Raw genomic sequence first — 26345 nt, 5'->3', positions numbered from 1 at the left:
ATAATTCAGCAAGTACTTATTGAATCACTCCTATGTTCGAGACAGTCTTATAGGCATTGGGAGAAATGAAAAACAATCAGACATGATTCCTAGTCTCAAACAACTTATAGTTTAGGTGAGGGACAGATAAAAAGCAAGGCAAGCTGTTTCAAAAATGGAATATAAGTATCTCACTGATACTGAGAAGGAAATATGAAACTTGATTGGGGGATGAAAAAAAAGCACCATGGTGAAAATAAAACAGGCCTTGAAGGATAAGCATAATTTTAATTTTAAGGAGGGGATAAAGGTCATATATGTAAAATAAGTAGTAAAATTCAAAATGTATTATATTCCAAGAAAAACTGATGTAAGAGTCAGAATGTAGTAAGAGGAATACGTCGATGGACACCTAAATTTTAATCCTTGCTCTGGAACTAGCAGTGTCAGCTTAAGCACTGCTCAACTCACATTTATTGAGTCCTTATAATATCTTGGACAGTGTTTTAGGTGCTGGAGTTACAATGCTAAATGTGACAGGCAGGGCACCTAATAGCATGCATTTTAGTGGGAGGATACAGGAAGAAAGAAGTACAAAATAATAAAAAAAAGGAAACAGCAAGGAGTAATTAGTACGGCGATAAAATAAAACTGGGTAGTGTGATAAGACAATAGGAACGGGCTGCTTCAGGTTGTCATGAGAAAAGACTCATCTGAAGAGGGGATATTCCAGCTGCTATATCGATGAAAATGAATTTTTCATGTGAAGAGCTGTGTGAAGATAGTTGGAGAGCAAAAGCCCTAGATTAGGAGCAAGCTCACAGTGTTCCAGGAAATGGGTCTTGATGGCTGGAGAGAGGGAAGAAAAGGCTTGAAGTTAGAGTTCTTGGCAGATAATCCAGGGTTTTGTGTACGGGATGAAATAACGTGGCTTCTATTTTAAGTATGGTGGGGAATCACAGTTTGTGTTATGAGTTATGTTTTCACAAAGATCACTCTGGGTGGTGGGCTGGGGTATGGAGTGGACAAGTGTGGAAACAGGGACATGAGTTAAGAGGCTCTTGCAGTAGTTCAAATAATAAATGATGGTTATTCTGATTGCTGAGAGTAGTGGACATGAAGACACGCATAAACTTCAAGGATGTCACATAGGTTTTTTTCTCTTTGGGCAACTGGAAGGGTGGTAGACATTTACCGAGGTGGGGAAGACTTGGAAGCTATGGAGGTTTGGAGGGCATGGCTCTCGACACCCCTAAGCCCCTCTCCCTGGTTATAAAATGTCAGGGATAATATCGATCTTACTGGATTGTTGTTGTAAGAATTAAATCAAATGAAGGAACCTATATAGAGTATCTTGCAAGGCTCAGCAATTGCCAGTTACTTTTTCCATATCCAATAACAAGTTTAAATAAACAGTTCCACACGAGGAGAGGTGGAAATCAACACATTTTTCATGACTCTAGACTTCAAAATGTAGTGTTTAAAAAAATTCTCATTTCATATGTTTTATTCTAAACTGATTATTTGAGATCTTGTGTTGGATGTGCTTGCAGCCAGGAAACATTCTATTGAGGCAATTACTCCTGGAAGGAGATATAAATGGAGCCATGAGTGGGACATGAGATTCTACTTAATGGAGCCTGACAGTGTGGGGTGTGAGTTGCTTTCTGTGCACCTGTAAGGATATTCCCATCTGAATATATGCCAGTGATGGTTGAGTTGGATCCTGTTGTAATGCCTGCAGGCTTCAACTTAACCTTAAATTACAGTGGGATACTCATGTCACTCCACTGGATGGCTCCGAGGCTTGGGCCTGTGATAGGATAATTTCTCTATTGCCTCCTTTAGGCCCCTAAATCAGTAGGCTTTTGATTACATTGTTTGCTTTGTCTCTGATATCAAGATTAAGTGGAAAACGTGGAAACTTGAAAAATAAGAATCACCAGGTTGATTACCGAGTATCAGGCTGTGGTAAGAGGGGGTGGGTCCTTGATCTTAGGAACTGAGAAAGTTTTCTATTTTTGACATGCAATGAAAGCTTTTGGACACTAGAGGACACTTTGCAGACTATATCCTCAGGACAAAGCAACAGCCTTCCCTGTGCTTTGTCTTCGGCAATACTGGGTTAGGATCCCTGAAGCAAGGGTTTGTCTAGCTGTTGTGAAAGCTCTGTGTCACATCGTAGACTCCTGTTGTCTGTGTTGGGGTCCTACCTTTGTCTTAGGGTGACTCCATGCTGGGGTTGTCTTCCAAAACTCAGTACGGGCTTCCTGAGCCCTTTAGGACCTTCTCCTTTTTACCCAAGACACCTGTCCTGTGGGGAAATCTTCCAGATATTATTGTACTTTCTAGTCAGGCTAAATGTGGCTCAACTCTCCATTGGCCCATCAGTGTCAGGGAACTGCCTATGTTCTAAATTTAGATAACTTAATTATTTGCATTTATTCCTCAAAATCTGCTCTTGAGTAATAATCATTTAACTATTAGAAAAAATTTTAGTATTAGCTACTGTTCATTTTTTCCCCTGTATTTTTTCTTTTTTTATGGTTTCCAACACATACAAGTGCTTAAAATCTTATTTACTGATGAAGCTGATCAACATTCATAATTGAAATCGAACAAGACAAATTATAAACAAGAAATACAATTTTTTTCTGGATTAATTAGACTTGATTCCATTTATAGGTTCACAAATACTCTTACCCTTATTTATAAGGTAGGGAAAGGCAGAGTGACAGTAGAACTCTTGGTGGTGCACTCTGGTGAGCGGGGATGTAAGGTGCCTTGAGGTCAGGGTGTAGAGCAGTCATTCATTTCTCAGCCTAGCACCTGGGTCTGCTTTGAGGAAAGAAATTCACAGGTATTTAAGTGCATACTAACTTAAATTTTAAAAATAAAGATCGTCCTTTTGTTAATTTTTGCATAGCTTCATACTTAGATTGAAGATATGGTATTTATGAAATTAATAACACTTTGTGAAGATTAAAGTACAGATTTTAAAAAGATTTACAATTTATGAAATCTTATAATGGAATATCTTATCTATCTTTTCTTTTATATTTTGGCCTTAAATAGGACATTATTATTCCTTAATCCTTAATTCCATTTGTTTTTTTAAAGAGACCTGAACCTTCTCTTAGACCCATTTATGACCTCTTATCAGTGACTTTGAAAATTAACTTGTCTTTTTCCCCCACCAGACTCTTCCCTCAATTATTGTTGTTTATAGTAGACATGAAAATCTTGAGGATTCTCTTGTTGTAGACACTTCACTTATGTAGTTGTTTGATAGGAGAGTTAACTTGCTATTGGTATAAATAGCACCTCCAGGCAGGACTGAGAACACTGTATTGTTTCCCCAAGGTGAAGGGCAGGTGCCAAGAAGGAATAGTAAATGATTCCTCAAGCTGTTTGATATGATAGGCTTTAAAGAACATTCGGTGATGAGATAGTGAGTAAATCATTGTTTTTGAATTTTCTTTCCATTCTTCTGATTAATTTAAAAGTCAGTCTTAGTTTGATGTTAATTACAGTCATATTTTTCAAACACTGACTTTTTCATCTTAAAGAAGAGGATCAGGATTCATACTCAGTCTCAGTAGGTATTAATGTATCATTAGAGACTTTTTTTCTTATTCTTTTTTGTATCGTTAAAAAGAACATTTCTTAAAAAGAAGTTAATTTTAAGGTAAAATATAAGTAAATAATAATAGAAATACATTTTGTAAATAAATATTTCAAATAAATGAAAATTGTACTTCACTGATTAAAGCTTGTGAAGTATTGGTGTAACTGGTAAAGGCACAGACTTTGGACTTAAAGTCTCTTCCATTTAGTTCATGACTTGGATGAGCATAAAATCTTTTCTAAATTTCGGTCTCCTCAACAGTAAAATGTGATAATAACAATACCTATCTCATATGGCTATTTTGAGGATTAAATGAAATTTAATATTAAGTCCTTAGCACATTATGATCATTCAATGAATATTAGCCTCCTCTACTTCTACTATTTCAATTACCACTATTACTTTTGTCTGTATTTTTGACTAATCACATACACATATTGAATAGAAACTAAAAATTAAAAATAATACAGATATAGTTTCATTACCATAGCTTTATTTTTATGAGCACTATAAGGCTCTCTACTTCCTTTTAGATAGCCTAGTGACTAAAATATATTGAATTATGATTGCTAAGGTTAATGAGATCTCGTGGGATAATAACAGTAAAGTATAAGGGTGAATGGTAGAGCAAAGGAAAATTAAGAAGGAAAACACAAAATCAATATAACTCTTGGGTTGACTTTGAACTGAGTCTAACTAATCTAGGAATTCAGAACCATCGACTTAAAACTTTTCATTTTCTCCATCTTAGGTAGATTTTATTTCCTCTACATTCTACTTTATTATATTCTTCAAAGGTTTTCTATATCAGGTACAAGTGGTATATAATGAAATGTACTGCACCTTTTAGAGTCAAATACTTTTATTTATTTATTTATTTATTTATTTATAGATTTTATTTTTAAGTGATCCCTACACCCAATATGAGGCTCAAACTTACAACCCTAAGATCAAGAGTCACATGCTCCACCAATTGAGCCAGCCAAGAGCCCCAAGAGTCAAATAATTTTAGAAGTAGGTGAATGAGACAGCAAGTGTATTTATTATTTATGTAATAAACTGTAATTTTATTAGATAATACTTATAGCAGAATTCATTACAAAGTGACTTAATTAAAATATCCAAAGTACAGTGCCAAGACTATTGAATGGATAAAGGGCAGTTTTTTCAACAAGTGGTGCTGGGAAAACTGGATATCCACATGCAAAAAAATGATGTTTGGGCCCTTTCATTAAACCATATATAAAAATTAACTTGAATCAAAGACCCAGGCATGGAGCTAAAACTATAAAACTCACAGACCAAAACAAAAGACAAAGAACTCATGACATTGGATTTGGCAGTAATTTCTCAAATACAATACCAAAACCCCAAGAGGCCAAAAAGAAGGTCAGGTTTCATAAAAATTAAAAAGTTTTGCACATCAAAAAATACTATCAAGAGAGTGGAAAGGCAATCCATGGAACAGGAGAAAATTTTTCTAAATCACATTTCTAATAAGGGATTGATATCCAGAATGTGAAGAACTCCTACAATTCAAAACAAAGCAACCTAATTAAAAGTGGTCCAAGGACTTGAATAGACATTTCTCCAAAGAAGGTATATAAATGACCAAAAAGCACATGAAAAGATGTTCAACATCACTAATCATTAGGGAACTGCAAACCAAAACCACAATGAGATAGACCTCTACACACATTAGGATGGCTACTATTAAAAAATCCAAAGAAACAGAGATAATAAGTGTCGACAAGGATGTAGAGAAATTGAGGAACCCTTGTGCATTATGGGTGGGAAAATAAAATGGTACAGTCACTGTAGAAAACAGTATGATACTTCCTGAAATAATTGAATATAGAATTATCATGTGATCCAGCAATTCCAAAGAATGAAAGCAGGGACTGGTACAGATATTTGTACATCCATGTTAATAGCAACATTATTCACAGTAGCCAAAAGGTAGAAACGAAGGAAATGCTCATCAATAGATAAAGAAACAAGATGCGGTGTAACATACGTTAGAATATCATTCAGCTTTAAAAAGGAAGGAAATTCTACAACACGGATGGACTTTGAAGACACTATGCTAAGTGAAATAAGCTAGTCACAACGGACAAATATTGTGTTGTTCCACGTAGATGAGGTACCTAGAACAGTCAAATTCATAGAGACAGAAAGTAAAATGAGGGTTACCAGAGGCTGGGGGAGAGGGGAATGGGAATTACTGTTTAATGGGTACACAGTTTGTCGGGAAGATGAACAGATTCTGGTTAGGATAGTGGTGATGGGTGTACAATAATGGGAATGTACTAATCCATAGAACCATACACTTAAAAATGGTTAATATGGTAAATTTTATATCATGTGTATTTTATCACAAAAAATAATAAAGTTGGTACATGTGTATTTCAAATCTACTCTGTGTTTAGTCCTGAGCTGGGGGAAGAGACATTTCCGTAAGCAATATAAGACCTGGCTTTTGCCCACAAGGAGCTCAGGAAGTTCCTCTGCAAGTTCTGTCGTAGTTGCTAAAGATAATGTATTGACTTCATTTATATCCAATTGATATGGAGTGCTTGCCATGCATCTGGCGATGGTTGGTTTTGAGGGATCTTTAATTCTTGTGGGAGAAGAGAGGCAGTGAACAAAATTATAGTAACATATAGGATGCACGTGGGAGGGGGTGATTAGTACTCTGAAAAACAAAAGTAAATTAAAGCTGTAAAAGGAGAGTAATGTGCTAGAGGTTGGGGTAGAGAATGTCTACTTCTGAATAAGGTGGTGAGGAAAAGCCTACTTAGAGGTGACATTTGAGCAAAGACCTGCAGAAGTTGAAAAGGAAAGACATAAGATTATCTTGGGGAAAATATTCTAAACAGATGGGCTCTGCTGAGCCTAGAAGTGAGAAGGAGCCTACAGGACATAATAGGGAGCAGTGAGGAAGGGGAAAAGTGGAGCATAGGGAAAGAAGAGTCGGGAGGGTGTGGCGGGTAGGGTGAGGAGTAGATTTGTATGATCTGGAAGGTTGGTCTAAGGTCTTTGGCTTTTTGCTCTGTGTAAGAAGAAGGAAGACAGCAACTGGACTGGAGGGTTTTTTTTTTAATTTTAAAGATTTTATTTATTTATTCGTGAGAGATGCAGAGAGAGGCAGAGACACAGGCAGAGGGAGAAGCAAGCTCTCTGCAGGGAGCCCGATGTGGGACTTGATTCCCAGGTCTCCAGGGTTATGACCTGAGCCAAAGGCAGAGGCTCAACCACTGAGCCACCCAGGTGCCTCTGAACTGGAGAGTTTTAAGGGAGAAGTGATATGATCTGACTAATGTTTTAAGAGGATCACTCTGTCAGATTAAAAATAAACTGTAGGTGCGTGTATTAGTTTCCTATCTGTGCTATAATGAATTTCTACAAATTTACCAATACAAATTTATTACAAGTTTAAACCAATACAAATGTATTGTCTTATAATTCTGTAGGTCAGAAATCCCACTGGGCTAAAATCAAGGGGTCAGCAGGATTGCATTCCTTTTGGAGGCTCTAGGGGATAATCTATTTCCTTGCTTTTTCCAGCTTCCAGAGGCCACCTGTATTGTTTGGTTCCTTTCTCCATCTTCAGATCCTTCAGATCCTTCTCACTATCTCTTAAGGACCCTCATAGTTATGTTGGGCCCACATGGATAATCCAGGATAATCTTTAGAAAGTCTTTAACTTAATCACACCGGCAAGGTCCTTTTTGCCATGTAATGTAACATAGTCACAGATTTTTGTTATTAGGATGTGAATATTTTTGGAGGACTAGTATTTTGCCTACCACAGCCCACCCTGTGGCCCCCAAAAGATTCAGATCTGCCCTACATACATAATGCATTCTTCCAATCCCAACATCTCCCAAAGTCTCAACTAATTACAACAGCAACTCTCAAAGTCCAGACAACCTCATCTAAATCTCACTAGTTTACAAGTCCCAGATCTCATAATCTAACCAGATACATTAAAGGCTCTGAGTGTAATCCGTCCTAAGGCACAATTCCTCTCCATCTGTGAACCTATGAAACTCAAGAAACAAGTTAGCTGCTCCAAAAATACAGTGGTGGGATGGGCATGGGATAAAAGTTATAGACATTTCCATTCAAAAAGAGAGAAAAATGGAAGGAAAAAGAAGTCACCAGTCCCAAGTAATTTTGAATCTAGGTGGGCAAACAACATTGTTTCAAGGTCTTTGGGTTTATGGCTCCCCCTTTGAAGCTGTCCATACTCTTCCATGAAGAGTAGTATGGGTTTGTATCTGAGTAGTTTTATCAGTCTGCTTACTGTTTGTAGAATTTTGGAAGTCTGACAGCCTTTCTCATTTGTTGTCTGTCTTCCTCAGTCCACACTAGTTCTGCTTTTATAAAATTTTTGAGTTTTGTGTATGTCTTGTGTACATTTTGGGATTTATTCCATTAGACAAGAGGCCCTTCCATGGGTCTCTCCTAGATAATCCCATCCCATTGTTTTATTGAGATGGTCCGGGGAAATCTATGAATAATGTATTTAATCTTTTAAGAGTCCTTTTTGTGATCAAAGACTCTGGTCCTTTTGACCCTTCCAAGGCATATAGCACACATGTATTATAATTATTTGAGGTATGATCTGTATACAGTAAAGTTCATGAATTTTAAGTAACCAGTTTGATGGATTTTAACATGTTTATGGATCCTCGTAACCATCACCCAGATCTGACTATAGAGCATTTCACCTCTAATATTTTTTTTGTATGAGTTTTCTTTTTTTTGTATATTTTTTATTGGAATTCGATTTGCCAACATATAGCATAACACCCAGTGTTCATCCTGTCAAGTGCCCGCCTCAGTGCCCGTCACCCAGTCACCCCATCCCCCTGCCCACCTCCCTTTCCACTGCCCCTTGTTCATTTTGTCAATACCCTCAGCAGCTTCCCAGAGGTAATGACTATTCTGATCTCTCTCACTGTAGAGATAGTTTGGAGCTAATATTTTCTGATGGTTTGGATGTGGGATGTGAGGGAAAGAGGGAAATCAAAGATGACCTCAATGTTTTTCTCCTGAACTACTAGATGTTGCTATTAATGGAGGTGGGGAGGATTCAGAAATGGGGATGTTAGAATATCAGGCACTCAATTTTGTACACATAAATCTTGAGATATATGCTAGATGTCCAAGTGGAAGTACTGAGTAAGCAATTGTTTATGTGCATTTGAAGTTTAGAACTAGTGACATAAATTTGGCCATCCTCAGCATTTTGATGGCCTTTAAAGCCCTAAAAGTTGAAATAATCAAGGTATATAGAGATATTGGAAGATGGAATGCTGCAATATTCCAAGTAAGTGTTAAAAGATCAGGAATTTGAGAGGAACCAGCAAAGCAGACCAAATAGGAGCAAACTGAGAAGAGGAAAACCAGTAGCATTGCTACACTGGAAGCCATCTTAAAGTCCTATGTAGCATTATGACTACTCTAAATATTTAAGATAAAATCATTTTTATGGTTCTTTTTTAAAAAAGATTTATTTATTTATTTATTTATTTATTTATTTATTTATTTATTTATTTATGAGACAGAGTGAGAGAGCACTATATATAGAGAGAGCAAGCATGAGTTGGGGGCAGAGGGAAAGGGAGAAGCAGATTCCTCACTGAGCAGGGAGCCCAATGTGGGGATCCATACCAGGACCCTGGAATCACGACCTGAACTGAAGGCAGACACTTAACTGACTGAACCATCCAGGTGCCCTCATTTTTATGGTTCTTTTATTTTTTATTTTTATTTTTTTAAATTTTATGATAGTCACACACACACACACACACAGAGAGAGAGAGAGAGAGAGAGAGAGGCAGAGACACAGGCAGAGGGAGAAGCAGGCTCCATGCACTGGGAGCCCTACGTGGGATTCGATCCCAGGTCTCCAGGATAGTGCCCTGGGCCAAAGGCAGGCGCTAAACCGCTGCGCCACCCAGGGATCCCCATTTTTATGGTTCTTAAAAAGCATATGAACAACTGCATTAGTAATATTTTCCAGAAATACAGGTAATGAACTGGTGGCTATTATAAGAGTGGACAAGAAATTATATCACTAGTACTTTTGAATGACTAAGCACAGATTAATCAATATTCTTTTAAGCTGATTGCTTACTTTGGACTTTAATTTGATACTTGGGCTTTGTTGGTCCCTAACACTGAGCTTCTCTCATAAGAAAATTGGCCTTGGGATAGGGTACCCAGGTGGCTCAGTCGGCTTAGCGACCGACTCTTGATTTCAGCTCAGGACAGATCTCAGGGTTGTGAGATCGAGTCCTCAGTCAGGCTCCATGCTGCAGCATGAAGTCTGCTTGAGATTCCCTATCTCCCTCTCCCTCTACCCCTCCCCTGACTTGCGTGCTTCTAAACAAATAAACAAACAAACAAATAAATAAATAAATAAATAAAATCTTAAAAAAAAAGAAAAAGAAAATTAGCTTTGGTAAACTTCACAGGAAACAGATTATAGAAATAGAGACCAAGAAAAATATCTCGGGCAGCCCGGGTGGCTCAGCGGTTTAGCGCCACCTTCAGCCCAGGGCCTGATCCTGGAGACCTGGGATCAAGTCTCACATCAGGCTCCCTGCATGGAGCCTGCTTCTCCCTCTCTGCCTGTGTCTGTTCCTCTCTCTCTCTGTGTCTCTCATGAATAAATAAATAAATCTTAAAAAAAATATCTCGAATCCATACAACATCAATGGAATCGTGTTAAAAAGCCACATGATTCCAACTTTCAGAGAGTCAGGAGTTTCTCTTTAAATATCACTCTAAAAATTGGGCTTTAGCTGGAATAAGCTCAAAAGATGTGCTTGGATCAGCCAGGTCTAGACTAATTTCCACCTGGATATCCACTAACAGTCAGTCAAGTGATAACCAAGTCATTCAGAGTTTCTTCCAAGCAATGGTTGTTGACTCTGCTCGTATCATTGCTGACTTTGGTTTTCTAATGAGTGAATGACTCCTGGAACTAGGTAGCTACTATGAAATTGTTTTTGATGTGACAAATTGCAAGACCCTTATATTACTTATGATAACATTTATGAAACTTCTGAAATTCTCATTCATAAATGATGAGAATACCATGTGTGCTAGCCTGATACTGTCAAACTGCAAGTGGGAGATTATACACCATGTCATAGTCTCCATCTTAAACATTTTTCAGATTTTCTAGAGCTGCTTAACATAGTGGTGCTATATGACCCTCATGCCTTTAGGGACGAAATTATAGAGAAAATTACTCTCAGCAGATTGCCTGATGACTTGTTAATGATGGCAATGTAACCTGTTCTAACGGAATATTTGTCAGCAGCATTTCAGGTGGCTGATCATGTGCTATTGTGGTCTTAGTTACAGTTCTTTGTTGGGTTGGTTGACAAATGCTTGTCATTTTATTTTATGTATTATTATTTTTAAATATTTTATTTTTCTAGAGAAATAAAGAGAAAGCTCTTGCATGAGCAGGGGGGTGGAGCAGAGGGAGAGGGAGAGAATCGTAAGAAGACTCTGTGCAGAGCATGGAACCATCATGGGTCTCGATCTCAACACCCTGAGATCTTGCCCCGAGCAGAAGTTGGACGCTTAACCAACTGAGCCACCCAGGGACCCCTATTATTATTATTTTTTTAATGTTTGCAATTTTAAACTGGTTCTTGGGGGGTAGGTGAAAGAGAACATTAAATTCTCTGAAAGAGCTTTCCCTTATGTTTTTAAATATGATTGGAAACCAACCTTTATTTATTGAAGAGAGTAAAGTGTGGCCAAATTTACAAAGATCTGATCAGTAAACTAATCAGCAGCAAATTTAGGTATGATTAACCAATAGGTGCCTTTCGTTTTGTACCTTTTTCTCCTTAGTTTTCAGTGTGTGTGTGTGTGGGGGGGGGCGGGGCACATATGTATGTTTCCTAAAGAGTAGCTCTGGAAATGTAGAAAGTTGCTTTCATTTATGGAAATATTGAATGTCAAATAAGGAAGATGTGGGAACTCAAAATGCATTAAAAAACCCCACAACTCTTAGTGAATGATGATTAGATGAATTTTAAAACTTTTTAATATTGGAAATTCTAAGCATAGCAATATGGTTTTTTCCCCTTCAATACCCGAAGTTCTCCTAAATTTTATGCTGAAAGCGCAACACTTTTCAAAATTAAGATGTACAACTAAACCGGCGGTTGCTACCATGATTCTGACTGCCTTTGTAGGATGTTCCCGATGCTTTGGCATAACAGCAACTAAAAAAGCAATAATAACTTCATATTGTAGTGTAAAACATTTAATTCTGTTAAAAATATTTAAAAAGCTTATAATAAATACGGCATTTGTGTCTTTTTATTCATGTTCCATCTCTGCTGTATTGTACTTTAAAACATTATTTGGTTGATTTAATTTTATCAGTAGGAAGGCACTATTGACATTCTTTCCTTTCTTCAGGATTTTTTTTTTACATATTTTTACTTATAAGAAGCATATGCACAAAGACTGTGGTCCATGTCTGCCTCCTTATTTAGTCCATTATGTTTATTAGACCTTGGTCACAAAGATCTGGGTTTGAATCTTAGGTTTGACAATTGCAATAAACAAAGAAGATATTTAGAATATTTAATAATTTGGGACTCATGGTTACCAAGCAGTCTGTCTTCAAGTCCTTCGGCTAGCCAGGTATTAACCTTAGAGTTGCTGGATCACGGAGAGGTCCATGGTTCCAAAGGGAGGAGCTGGAGAATGGGGGAGGAGGGAGGTTGGTGGAACATGGGATGCTTTCTCAGTGAATCCTTGGGAGTATTTCAACATTTTAGTACCTGACAAGAATGTACCATTGCGTGCTCACTGAACACTAGCTCTGTCTGTAAATTTAATTTCACTTTCCTCATCTGTAAAATAAGTAAAAAATACCTACACACAGAGGCTCTGCCTGCCTTATCGAGTTTTTGTGAGATTCAAATAAAATGTTTGTAAAATACTAACAATAGCTTTAGGTCAAGCACCATTGAAAGTGCTGTAATCACTGCAGCATACAATTCTCAGAAGAATCTTATGAGGTGAGCATTCTTATTCCTGTTAGAACAACTCCATGAGCCAACATGTTTACAATCCACATTTTACAGAAGGAGAAACTGAATTCAGAGATTGGGTAATATGCCTAAAATCACATCACTGGGTAATTCCTGGATGGAGAGAGGATTCAAATACTGCTCCTCATTAAAAATATGAAAGTAAAACTTACTGATAGTAAAAATCAGTTTCATAGATCACACACCTGATAGAGTGGTATGAAACTTGTAGATTTGTATTCCAACCATAAATTATTGTAGTCCTTTTTCAGATGGCTAACTAATACGTACACTCTATCACCCTGATCAAAATTTGGCAAAGGGAATTGAAAGAACATAGGAGGTAAAAGCACAATTAGAACTATGTTAAGTTGGGAAAATTTGTTCAAACACAGAGTTTAGTTTGGAGCTCAGTGTTACATTGGCAAGAAATTCAGTCTCTCAAAATGAGGTCTTCAATTTCTTTATTAATAAACACACAATGAGACATGGTCTTGCCTAAGTGGCAGATAGGGTAAAAATGTTCAAACATCATACTTAATGGAGAAACCTTGGAAGCCTTCCCTTTAATGTCAGTAACAAACAGGGATGCTTGCTGTGACCCTTTCTGTTCAACAAAGAACTGGATGTCCTGGTCAATGAAATATGAGGTATAAAAGAAATAAGGGATAAGACCATAAGGGAAGAGACAAAACTGTCAGTATATGTAGAGGATTTACTTATTTACACAGAAAACCTAAGAGAATCAACAGACAAGCTTTTAGGGCTGAAAAGAAAAAAAAGTTCAGTGTGGTTGCGTGAGAACAAATCAATAAATAACAATCAATGGAATTCTTTTACACCAATACACATTAGAAAATGTAATAGAACATAGTATGATATTTACAATAACCAGAAGGAAATCTGTAAGGATCTAGGAATTGACTTAAAAAGGCAAAAGTGGGATCCCTGGGTGGCGCAGCGGTTTGGCGCCTGCCTTTGGCCCAGGGCACGATCCTGGAGACCCTGGATCGAATCCCACGTCGGGCTCCCAGTGCATGGAGCCTGCTTCTCCCTCTGCCTATGTCTCTGCCTCTCTCTCTCTCTCTCTGTGTGACTATCATAAAAAAATAAAAAAATAAAATAAAAAAAATAAAAATAAAAAGGCAAAAGTTATTACGGAGAACATTTTAAAAACATTATTGAAGGATACAACAGGAGATCTGACTAGGAAGAAATATCATACTTGTGGAAGGGAGATTTAACATTGTAAGGATGTAAATCCTTCACCAATTAAAATATACATTTAATGAAGCTAAAAGAAGGAACCCAACAGAAATGAAATGGGCATGACAAATCCACACATACCTAAAACAGTTCTTTTTTGTTTTTAAAGATCTTATTTATTTATTCATGAAAGAGAGAGGCAGAGACATAGGCAGAGGGAGAAACAGGCTCCATGCAGGGAGCTGATGCGGGACTCCATCCCGGGACCTGGATCACGCCCTGAGCCAAAGGCAGATGCTCAACCCTTGAGCCACCCTGGGGGCCCCTAAAACAATTCTTAAAAAGAAAAGTGATGTGGGGAAATATCTTACCAAATACTAAGATATGTTAGCTAGCTATAGTAATCTGATATTGATACTAAAGATTCCAAGAATAGAAGAGACTCTAAAATAAATCCACGTGTATATGGGAACTTGGTGAATCGTTGGTAGATAATTGGGGACAGTGGTTTATTTGATAAACGAAAGATTATTTGATAAACAGTATTGTGAAAATTGGCAAAATATTTGAAGAAAAAACAGGCCCAAAACTTATCACCACAAAATAATGCAAAAATAATCTCCCATTGGAATAGACATCTAAAAGTAAAAAGACAAAATTCCAAAGCTTTTATAAAAAAGATTGGAGAATATCTTTGTAACAATAGAATGGGAAAGTATTTCTTAAATTAGGTTAAAAAAAAAAAGCACAGACCATAAAGAAAAAAATTACTGTCATGGATGACATCAAAATGAAAGATTTCTGCTCTGTGCAGGATACAATAGACAGAATAGAAGATATTTGGGATGTGAGGAACCAATAAAGGATTAAGCTATAAAATCCTACAAACTAACAATACAGAGCCAGGCAATCCAATGGAAGAATGATCAAAGACTCTACAGAGACAAATCACAGAGAGGGCAAACCAAAATAACTAAAAAAGCACACGAAAAGAAGCTCAGATTGAATAATTGAAAAGTGAAACTTTACACGAGAATGTCAACAATTAGAAAATTAGATAATATGTAGTCTTGCCAAAATGGCTGAGATACTAACTACGTGCTCCTCCATGTGGCTTCTCTCCAGCAGAACCACTGGTCTTTCCCACATGCCCCTCGGAGCTCGGAGAGAAAGGAGCAGAGGCTATAGGGTCAGATAAGGGCTGCGTCCTAAGTAGCGGAGGGTGTGTGTACAGGACTCCACCGTCCAGGCAGTCACAGGGCTGAGATCCCAGGGGGTGGAGAAATAGATTCTACCTCGTGGCAGAGCAGGGAGTCTGCATCACTGATGAGCTTGGGAGAAGGGAGATGATGTTGCATATTTGAAAACTTGTTGCTCATTCATTTTTTTAAATTATGCTTTTTTCCCATTTAAAAAATACTTTCATTCAAATCTCAGGGGCTGGAGTATTTCTTAGAGTAGTTGTTTCACAGGAGGGAGACCCTTCCTGAATCTGTCTTGGATTTTTTTTGCCCTTAGATGTAAGTGATAATGTGAATACATACAGAGTCCCTGGGTCACAGTGTTTGTCTTTAAAACCGATCTGTAGCATTTAGTGTTGTAGAGAGGTCTGTTTCTAAATGTTTTTCACTTTGTGCATTTTCTCTTGTTTCCCACCTCCCACCCTCTAGTCTAGTTTGAACATACTAGTTCTCCTTTCCTAATGTCTTCAAATTCAGGAATTTCATCAGTGAATGTCCAGCTTTGTTTCTTTCCACATAAATTTGACCTGGCGCTAATTAACCCATTTGGGCTAAAAAAATAAGCCTTTTCAGCTAAAGGAAAACTTATTCTATAATGATTAGTGATTTTTGTCTTATCTTCATATGGTCTATTTCTCTACAGAATCCCTATTATAAGTAAATTGTATCTCTTGGATTTGTTCTCCTTATCTCTTATTTTTTGCATTTTTAAAACAAATTTACTGATTCAATTTTTCTCTAGTAATCTCTTATAAAATGTGTCTTTATGATAATAGTGATTTTGAATAGATCAATATTTGCACCCTTTAGATTATTCCTCTTTCATAGATATAGCATATTTTTAATTTTTGCTTAGAACACAGTTGAAAGATTTTGTAATGCTTTCTCCATTTCTTTCAGTAAGTCTATATATTTTATTTTTTAAAAAATATTTATTTGAGAGAGAGAATGAGCAGTGGGGAGGGGCAAAGGAGAGAGAGAGAGAAAGAGAGAGAGAGAAGCAGACTCCTTGCTGAGCAAGGAGCCCAACACGGGGCTCCATCCCAGGACCCTGAGATCATGACCTGAGCTGAAGCCAGAAGTTTAACCAGCTGAGCCACCCTTTGTTTAAAGGGACATTTTAATCTAGTGCTTCAGGTTCCTCGTCCTCTTTAAAACTACTAAGTAATGTCGTAAGTTGAGTGATCTTTCTCTTTTTGTAGATTCCCACGCTGGGGATGTAGGAGTTGATGCTTCCCCAGCATTCGGAGTTATGCATTTTATAGATTCTGTAGATTGTCATTCAAGTCTTTCAGATCCTAAAAACCTAATAGCAAAACATTTGTTGCCATGGGCCAAGGAAGGGTGGGTGTGGCTCCTTCTCTCTTTCAGGTCTCAGTTCCAGTGCTGTCTCTTCATAAAGGTTTTTCCCCGGCTGACCCTTAAATCTAAAGTGACCTACCCTGATTTTCCTTTTTCAAGGGTTGGCAACAAAACTATGGCTCACAGGCTAACTCTGGCCTGCTGCCTACTTTTCAAAGTGAAATTTAGTGGGAACACAGCCACACCCACTCACTTAGGTATCGCCTATATTCATTTTTGTGCTGTAGTATCAGAGTGGAGGAGGAGTTGCATCAGAGGCCATGTGGCCTGCAAAGCCATTCCCTTTCCAGAAAAAATTTGCTGACTCCTGCTCTATCTCATCATCCTATTTATTTCCTTTGTGCCATGTATCATACCTATAGTTGTCTTATGTATTTCTTTGGCTATTTATTATCATATCGCCTCAAGGAGGAAAGCTCCATGAGGCCCTTAATCTGCCTTGTTCATCTCTGTACCTCCAGTAACCTGGTACAGTATTTGGAATGTAATAAACACATAATGTTTGCTGAATATATAAATTAATTAGATAGATATTAAAATGTTACATCATTCTACTTATTTCACTGAGAATTTGAGGAGCAGGATGGGGAGAATTAAGTGTATTTTGGTATTTTGGCCCTGTTAACATATTAAATTGGAGATAGGTGACAAAAATATTTAGGATCTGAAGCACAGATTTTGAAAGGAAGGTTGGGCTAGAACAGCCTAAAAGATAGGAGGAAACCAGGAGTGCTCAAAGGCCAAGGGCAGGAGGAGCTCAAGGGCAGGGAGTAAACAATTTCATCAAATGCAATAGAGAGGCATCAAACAAGACTTGAAAATTATCCTCTGGGTTTAGCAACAGAGACCTTTTGACAGTGGCTAGGGTTGTTTCAGTGGAATGGTTGGGGCTGTATTAGTTTGCTAGGGTTGCTATAACAAAGTACTACAAACTTGGTGACTCCAAATGACAGAAATTTATCCTCTCACTGAAAAGCAAAAAATCAGACGTCTAGAGGCTAGAAGTCTGAAATCAAGGTGTCGGCAGGACCACAGAGACTCTAGGGGAGGTCCTTCTTTGCGTCTTTCTAGCTTTTGATGGTTGCCAACAATCCTTGGTGTTCCTTGGCTTGTTGTAGCATGACTCCAGTCTCTGCTTCCACCCTCACAAGGTGATGTTCTATAGATGTGTCTCAGTTTTATTGTGTCTTCACATGACTTTCTTATAAGGTTGCCAGTTATTGGGTTTAAGGGCCCATCCTAATCCAGTATTACCTTGTATTATCTTGATTTCATCCTCAAAGACCTCATCTCCCAGTAAGGTCACATTCACAGGTACTGGGGTTAGGATTTCAACATGTTTGAGGAGCACAATTAAACTGGCGACAGGAGCAAATGTCAGATTGCAGTGTGTTGAGAAATGAACGTTGCAAGAAAGTAAAGACAATGGGTAAAATCTTCAGAACACTTGGTGGTGAAGAGAAGAGAAGCAGAGCAGTAGTTAGAGAGACCCAAGGTTTAGAAAGATGTTCAGATGGCCCAGGGAAAGATTCACTAGAGAGGGGAAACTAAAAGATATGGAGGAAGGAAAATGTGAACATAATGAGGAGGAGGAGAAAGAAGAGATAGAGACTGTTGCTTCTGCCCCAATATCCATTCTCCCTCGCTTTGCTTCCCTTCAGTTTTAGCTGGGTTCATAATTGTCCATATGAAGAGTACTTTTCCTAACTTCCTTTGTGGCTGGGTGGACCTTGTGATTAGATTCTGGCCAACGGGAGGAAGGTTGATGCCTTGTGTGTTGACTGGAATGTCTACACATTGGCTGGAGCTTCAGTGGTTATCTTGGACCATAGGGTGGAAGCCATGTGCTGAGAGTAATGAAGACACATGTTTAAAAAGGAGCCACCTCTCTGATTACTATAGAAGTATTATAATAGCCCTGATTTGCTTAGGTAGAGTCTTACATAAGCAAAAGAGAAATAAAAGTCTGTTGTGCATAAGCCACTATCATTTTGTGTTTTCCTGCACTTTCTGCTGAACTTAATTGTGACAAACATAGATAGATCTAGGGTGTGATGTATCAATTGGGCTCTTTTCAGGCAGAGGGTAACCTAATTCATTGAGGCAGGAGGGGAGGATGGTATAATGGTTGTGGATGTGGATGCGCTGGTGAGTAGATGGTGGGAAGTTTGGAGAGTTGGTGTCTGAAGGCTTTGGTTTTCTCCATAAAATAAGTGTATAATTACTTTGTTGAGACTAACGGAAGCGATTTTAGTAGAGCAGGTTTGAGTTGGATGGTGATGATTTAAAAGAAGTCATTATGTCAGAGAGCTGACAAGTAAGGGTTCGGGGGGGGGACACTGAGGTTAGAAACTACATAATTACAAGGATCAAGTGAATTCCTCTTGTTCAGTGGATGGACGAATGTTCATAGCAGAAGTATGCATGATTGGACTTTTGCTTTATGGGAATAAAGAAGGGACCGGGGCAGGGGTCAGGGGCTTTGCAGAAACACCTGAACCACTTTCTATTTGACAGTTCCCACCCAGCAGATGGACTGCACGAATGTCCCGAGATGAACAGTACAGACCTCACTCCAGCTGTAAGAGGAACCTGTTTGGAAGGTCTGGTCCTTGGGGAAAGCTCCTGAACTCAAGGGCACAGTGTGTGGGGAGGTGCGTAGATGCCACTTGTGAACATGTTGAGAGGTGAAGAAATGTCCTAACATTTCACAGGCCATACTGGAATCACCATCTTGAAGACAAAGGGACATAGATCTGTCTGGGCAGCTGACTCACCACTCCTCCACATTCTACTGACTCTGCTCAGAGAGATGAGGACCATTGTATGATCGCACGACACAGGGAGAGAGTGTGGCAAGCCCTGCTTTTAAACCTAAAGAATCTTTGTTAGACCAGTAGTTTGTCTCGGATCTATCACTGTCCTGAAAAGTATATCGTTCAGAGGGAAAAGTCAGTACTTCAACAAATAGTGATATCAGCGTCCTGAAATTTGTTACTGGTTTTAGAACTTGACAGTTTTCAAGGTACGCTCTGAACATATATGTTATCTCATTGGATCTACAGACAATGCTGTAAGGTGGGTTTTCATTGTGACTACTTACCTTACAAATGAGGACGTTGAGGCTCAGAGAGGTTGATGATTTTTCCAGGACATGCAACCAGCAAACATTAGAATCAAGTGTTGACTCCAGGGCCCCAAAGGGGGGCATTTCACCGTGTCCATCCTTAATTTGATGATTACTCACAACAAGTAATTAGTCTGGACAGCTCCACTGTGAAATAGGCAAGGTTTTCATTTTCCATAAAGGTTCTCCAGGAGTCTGAGGCTTTTTCAAATTATTATTTAAAACTTCAATTTGTGGTTTGTGGTTGTTAGTTCAAGGGAACATATCCACCTAAAATGGAACCTCTCTCCTCTTGAATTTGCTTTATTTTCTAAAGCCTATAAATCTCAAACTCCTGAAGATTGTACTTGGAGGCACTGTTGAAGGAATAAAATATATCACGTTCATGTTGGCCTCTAGAGGTCACAAATGCAACAGAATCTTGTTCCCTTCTCTTCTCTCCAAGAGTGTTTTTGACAGCCCACAAACCACTATGGTTCTGATGCATGTGTGTGGTCACCGTAATTCTTATGATTGCATTACAAGAATAAGCTTGCTTACAAATATGTCCAGAACTTTCCTTTTTGTATTAGCATTTTCTGAGTATTCATAGAATAGGAAAAAAACAATAGAAAGGATTTTTTTTTTCGGAGTCTCTGCAAAGTTTTTTTTTTTTTTAATGCAGAAAGTGAGGTCATATTATTCTGAGAAGACCCTTTGGGATGATTTGCTATCACTTTTGGAATCTGGGTAGATCAATGTACCAATGACAAATAACACACTTATTTTATAGGCCTAGGCAATAAAAATTTTTGAAAAATAATTCACTTGTGTATAAAAATAAATGAGAAAGTATTGTCAGCTGTTTACATGAAATAGTTAAAACTTAAAATTTAAATTGGCTTAAATATTATGGCAACATTTTAAGAAGCAATAAAGTTGGTGGTCAGTAATGCTTTTTAGTATTTGAATTTTATGGCATTTTCCTAATAAAAATCTCTGCCACTTACTGGTCATTTATAACCTGCTGGGCATCGTGCTAAATATTCTTTAAGCTTATTATCTCATTTATTTTCATGACAACCCTATGCAGACCTTTTGTTGAATTTAAAAATTAATGCCTTTTATTTGCTTGTTTCTTTCCTAGAAAATGTTTCAAACTGTTCCCACTATATTAATTTGGAGAAAATAAGCACAGCTATTTAAAATTTCAAGTGACTGCTTTTTTTTTCCGAGTCGTTGGCAGTGGGTGTCGCCACAGCCTGAGCTGAGGGTCTTGTGCTGAGATGCTTCAAAGCCTTAATAAAAGTGTTTGGATCCCCATGAAGCCCTACTACACCCAAGCTTACCAGGAGATCTGTCTGGGAATGGGGTGGGTGATTGTTGTCATTTATAAAATCAGGAGTGCTGATTAGAGAAGTAAAGCTTTGGAAGCTTCGAGTCCTGGCCCTGCTCATGGCCATCATTAACCAGCTTGGGGCACACATCAGGTGGAAGGTCAGTCTGGCTGAAGGTGTTGGCCTGCTCTGTTAGCCGGGAACACAGAGCTCTGCTGCACACTTGTAGGGGAGCTGTGTCCTTGTAGCGTGAATAAATGTGACTGTGAGGTGCAAAAAATTTTTTTTAAAATTAAATTTCAAGGGACTACACAAAATGAAAATATTTGTCAGCCAAGTACGCATGTTCCCATTGAGAGACAACTACGGAAACAAAAGGAATTCCAGGTAATCTATAAAATATACGTGATTATTGCTGTATCACTACCTAATCTTTGTCGGCGTTTCTTGAAGATGACTTCATAAAGTCACTTCTCAATATACTGTAGGCTCTGAATTACAACCATGAATGGCTAGTATGTAGCTGTGGCTCTGACCAGGAAACAATATTGAACGTTACTCATGACGTTAGTTTTACAGAGGAAGAGGCAATACTCAATGGGATGGACGCCTGGCCTCAGGACAGCTGTCCTCTCCCTTCTGAGCTGGCTCTGCAGCATGGGAGGAGCATGGCTGGGCTTTGGGGGGATACAGGGCTGGGCTTAAATTCTGACTCTGGGCAAAATATTTATCTCCTCTGAGCCAGATTTCTCTGCTTGGAAGGGGATAATTCTATGTCCTTTGAAACCACTGGCATGGTGACCGCATGGCCATCCTTCATCCTCTTTACCTTTCTCTGACAGGCAGTCGTTGACTCTTTAGCGTGTAGGAAAGAAGGAAGGAAGCAGGGGTGAGATGGAGTCTTCCCTGCTCTCCATTAGCTTCAGTGTTTCCTCTCTGGCAGGTGGGTTCTATTACTGCTCTGCAGTCCCTACTGTTTATTTGGATGGCTGGAAGAGGAAGGGGAGCACTGTGACTGCAGCCGGGCATCTGGATCAGTTGGCAAGAGCAGCTTGGAATAACACACCCTATGAATCAGAGATTTTGCACATCACACCCTAGGGGTCACAGAGCAATTCCTCAAATACAAAGGACAGCAAAAGAGAAATACCATTTGTAAAGTGGGTAATATAGGATCCGGGTTGTGAGAACAGGTTCCAAAGCCAGGCCACCTGGCTTGAAATTCTACCTCTGCCACTTGCCAGATCTAGAACCCTTCGCACATTACTTCACCTTTCTGTGCCTCAGTTTCTTCATTCCTCAATGTGATAATTATTAGAGCCCTTACCTGATATGAAGTTTCCATGACTTAATATGTAAAGCAGTAGAGTGGAGCCTAAAATGTTGTCAGCCCTGCCAGGTGTTTACTGCTGTTATTAATGATTACAAAATAAAACAATGCCAGCTTGGCTGCCTACATAAGAAAGTGGAAATTAAGCTCGTTAAAAAATGTAATTAATATGGGTTGTTTCCCTCCACACCTTAAATTTTGATCCTGGTGTGTGGGTGTGAATAACTGAAAACAATGCACAGTTGAAACCAGCGTGTAAGTTCCAGGAGATGAAATAGAGCAGAACCATCATATTTATGGTTTTCACACCAAACCTAAAATGAAGCCAGGTTTGCTTTATACTGGCACCTGCTTTGTTTGGTTTGGTTTTAAAGAGTAGGTGGTCTCTAAAAGACAGTGTGCCCTTTGCTAAGTGTTTCAAAATGTCTGATGAGGATTCAACATTTGAACTAAGACTAGGCCAGGTGATTTCCATTATAAAAAGTAGGCTTGATTTGTAAAATGCAGTTAGAACTTCTGAAAAAGAGCACTAAATCTTTCTGAATCTAGTATGATAAAGACACAATGATATGATGTATCGCATTTGTCTTTTCTTCTTTTTTTGTCTTTTCTTTTTTCCCACTGCGGGCTAACTTAGGAAAAAAAGCTTGAAAAGTAGAGGAAGACCTGACTTTAGATTGCCTTTAATTGCTTGTGGGTAGATAACTTTCCTTGCATCTGGATGAATTTTTTTTTCTTTTGTATTTTTTTTTTTTTTGAGAGAGAGAGAGGGAGAGAGAGAGAGAATTTCCAAGCAGGCCTGGTGTGGGGCTCAATCTTACGACCATTAGATCATGACCTGAGCCAAAATCAAGAGTCAGACGCTTCAGTGATTGAGCCACCTGGATGCCCCTGGGTGGATTTTCATATCTATAGTTACCTCAACCTCAACACGATTAGGAAACATTCTCTCTCAAGACTCATTTACGGGGCTCCTCGAGTTCCGTTAAGAGCACATCGTTCACCCAGTCCATCCTCGATACCTTTGAGTCATTGTTTTGATCATAGACTCTTATTAAATCTACATCTGGAGAAACTGTGAAGCCTCTTTCATTCCCAGAGCCAGCCTCATCCTCTGTCACTCTTCACCTTACAGCTTAGCTTGGCCATGTTGGGTTTTAGGCACTTTTATGGTTTTGGGTCTTAAATATAAAATTTTCCAATAAGATTGCTTTAAGGTATTAGTTACTTATAGGATCTCAGTTTAGATTGATTAGAGAATTCAGCATTTCCTTCTAGTAGCCCAGGAGATCTTCTCTTCATTTCCTGAGCAAGTGTGTGTCCTAGAACATGGGAGATGCTCCATGAATGTTTGTTGATTGAATGGATGAGCCCCCCAAAAGTTGCCAATTTACTCATGCGCCAAAATGGCTTCGCATAAGGAGGTTTCAATTATGAAGTAGTTCTGAGAAACAAAATGTAAACATAATTTAATTGAATTAATGGCTAGGAGAGATTCTAGTTTCAAAAGTATACATAGCTTAAGAAATCTAAGATTGGAAGAAAAGTATTAGTGAAGACTAAGTTTTTCTAATACCCAGAGGGATTAATAGATTAGATCTGCAATCAGGTATTTTTTTTTTAATGGAGTAGGAATAAGAGCCAATTCCCCTCCAGGTACACTCCCCTGGGGGGAAACAAAACAAAACAAAACAAAACAAAACAAAACAAAACAAAACAAAACAAACAAAACAAAAAACGAAAGGCAGGAATGGCCAGCAGTCCCTTGGAGACTTTTGCTCCATCCTTCATAGTGTGGAGCTATTTCTAGGAGCTAGCTGTGCAGACAGCCCTTCCAGGTGTTGGTGGTGCTATGTCATTAGTTCCCACAGTGGATAATAGGGCATGTGAGTTACTTTACCCCTGGACTAAAGAGGTTAAGAAGTGGTATACCTTCTCTATTCTGTCTTTCTCCATTCACCAGCTTTCGTCGGAGGACTACAAGACTTCTAGCAAATGGCAGAGAAACAAGGTGGAAAGAGCCTTTGCTAAATTAAGATTGATTCAGTAGAGGCTAGGGTGTTTAATAGTGAACCCAGATTCACCAGAAGACCACAAAGGAATTGAAATAAAGAAGTGTATTACTCACAGGTCTTGAAGAGGTCCTCAGCAAGCCTCAAGGGTCTTGAGAGGAGGTAAAGGCAGGGTACTGGTAGACAGAACAGCAGCACTTGAACACATGTTTTTACGAGGGTCTGTGGGTGGAATGCTTTGGGGTTCACAGGCTAAGGCCTTTTCAAACAAAAAGAGTAGAGGAGAGTGCTTATCCTAAGGTGGTTGGGGAAATCATGTCAGGAGGTTAACATTTACATGTAACTCTGTGCGCTGTTATCTAGGGCATGCACTGGAGGGAGAGGCAAATGTCATCTTAAGTTCTCTGCAGGCCACTTAACCACACAAAATTGTTGTTGAGGCAACCATGATATGGAGTGGTTTAGCTAAACTTTCATTAATCATCAAATGGAGGAAAACCACCTTAACACCAGGAATATATGCAATGGATTCTTACTTGAACATGAGATAGACATTTATTAGGTTAAATCAACAGAATTTTGGGGTGTATTTGTTATAGCTGCTAGTATTTCTCTAGTACATTGTCCTACTTCCAGGTGTGCATTTGTTGACTCTGTAGTAATAGTGCATGTCCTGCATGGGCTGGCAACGTGTCAGTCCATCGGAGAAGGACAATCATCATATGGCTTCACTCATACGTGAAATATAAGACATAGTCAAAGGAATTATAAGGGAAAGGAGGGGAACCGAGTGGGAAAAATTAGAGAGGGAGACAAACCATGAGAGACTCTCGGAAACAAAGGGTTACAGAAGGGGAGATGGGTGGGAGGAGGGGGTGACTGAGGAGGGCACTTGATGGGATGAACACTGGGTGTTATACTATATGTTGGCAAACTGAAATTAAATAAATAAAAAAAAAGAACGGTAGTGTGGATAGTAAATCTTTTGACTTGATTGCTAGTTGTTGTTTTTTTTCTTTTTTTGAATAACAAACTCCACTGAAGAATTTTCAGGGCAAGCTTTGACTTTACAAAGTTTCCTGACAGTTTTACCTCATATTCCCCAAGGCAAAAATGACCAGCCCCTCTTTTACACTTATAAAGACATTTTCTATAGTAACTGTAACCTGGTATTGCTCTAAGTTGCTTGTACATCTGTTTCTCTCTACCATAAACTCTCTGAAATAGGCACCATGGCAAATGCATCTTTTTTATCTCAGCAGTCTAGAAATTTAGCAGGGATAAGACTTGACTTCTGCTCTGAAGGAGCTATTTTTCACCTACTACTGAGTGAGGAATGGATGTTTCAATTGTTAGCTGTGTGTGTTACCTTCTCTCCCTAAACGAAGACGGCTAAAGCAGATGGTGAATTGTATCAAGAGGAAAAATGTCTGAAATGAGATCAGGATAATAAAATAATAAAAGTAAAATTATGTCAAAATCTTGCCCATATGCAAATCTGAAAAGAATCATATTTTAAAACACAATGGCTGCTACTGTTTCGAGAGATGGATTCATAAATGAGAAAAGGTGAGGACACTCATATATTTGAAAAAAACTGGTATCACACTGTATGTTAACTCCCAATATTTTATTTTCTCTTAGTATTTTTAGAGAGGAAGCATGATAAAATAGATTGTGGGTCTTTATTCTAAAATGGATTGCCTATATATTACTGGGTAAGTTACTGGTCATTTAACTTTTCTGAGCATGAAACTTTCTTATCTGTGAAATGGAATGTTGGATCAGACGTTCTAATTTCATGGTTTAATTACTCATTTTGAATGCAGGATGGTTAAAGAATATGATGTTCACTTAAAATGTTTTGCCTAGGAATTATTTTACTTGAATATATTTTTTGAGAGATTCGTGATATTTTAAATATTTGTAATCACATTAATCTTGTGTCTTACTTTCTTGTTTTTTAATTACTTTTTATTTTTATTTTTTTAAATTTTTTAAATTACTTTTTAAATAATGTAATTTATTTTACTTATTTTGACTTAAAATTACTTACTTTGA

At 38.3% G+C, this 26345-nt stretch overlaps 1 pseudogene; it reads left to right on the top strand.

The window, feature by feature from the left end:
• The first annotated feature begins 20891 nt into the window (after positions 1 to 20891).
• LOC129511282 (ATP synthase subunit ATP5MJ, mitochondrial-like) lies at positions 20892 to 21074 on the top strand (annotated as a pseudogene).
• Positions 21075 to 26345: the final 5271 nt, after the last annotated feature.

Source organism: Nyctereutes procyonoides, unplaced genomic scaffold (assembly GCF_905146905.1).
Source record: "Nyctereutes procyonoides isolate TBG_1078 unplaced genomic scaffold, NYPRO_anot_genome, whole genome shotgun sequence".
Lineage (NCBI taxonomy): Eukaryota > Metazoa > Chordata > Mammalia > Carnivora > Canidae > Nyctereutes > Nyctereutes procyonoides.
Note: the sequence above shows the minus strand (reverse complement) of the source record. Positions and strands in the feature narration are given on the sequence as shown.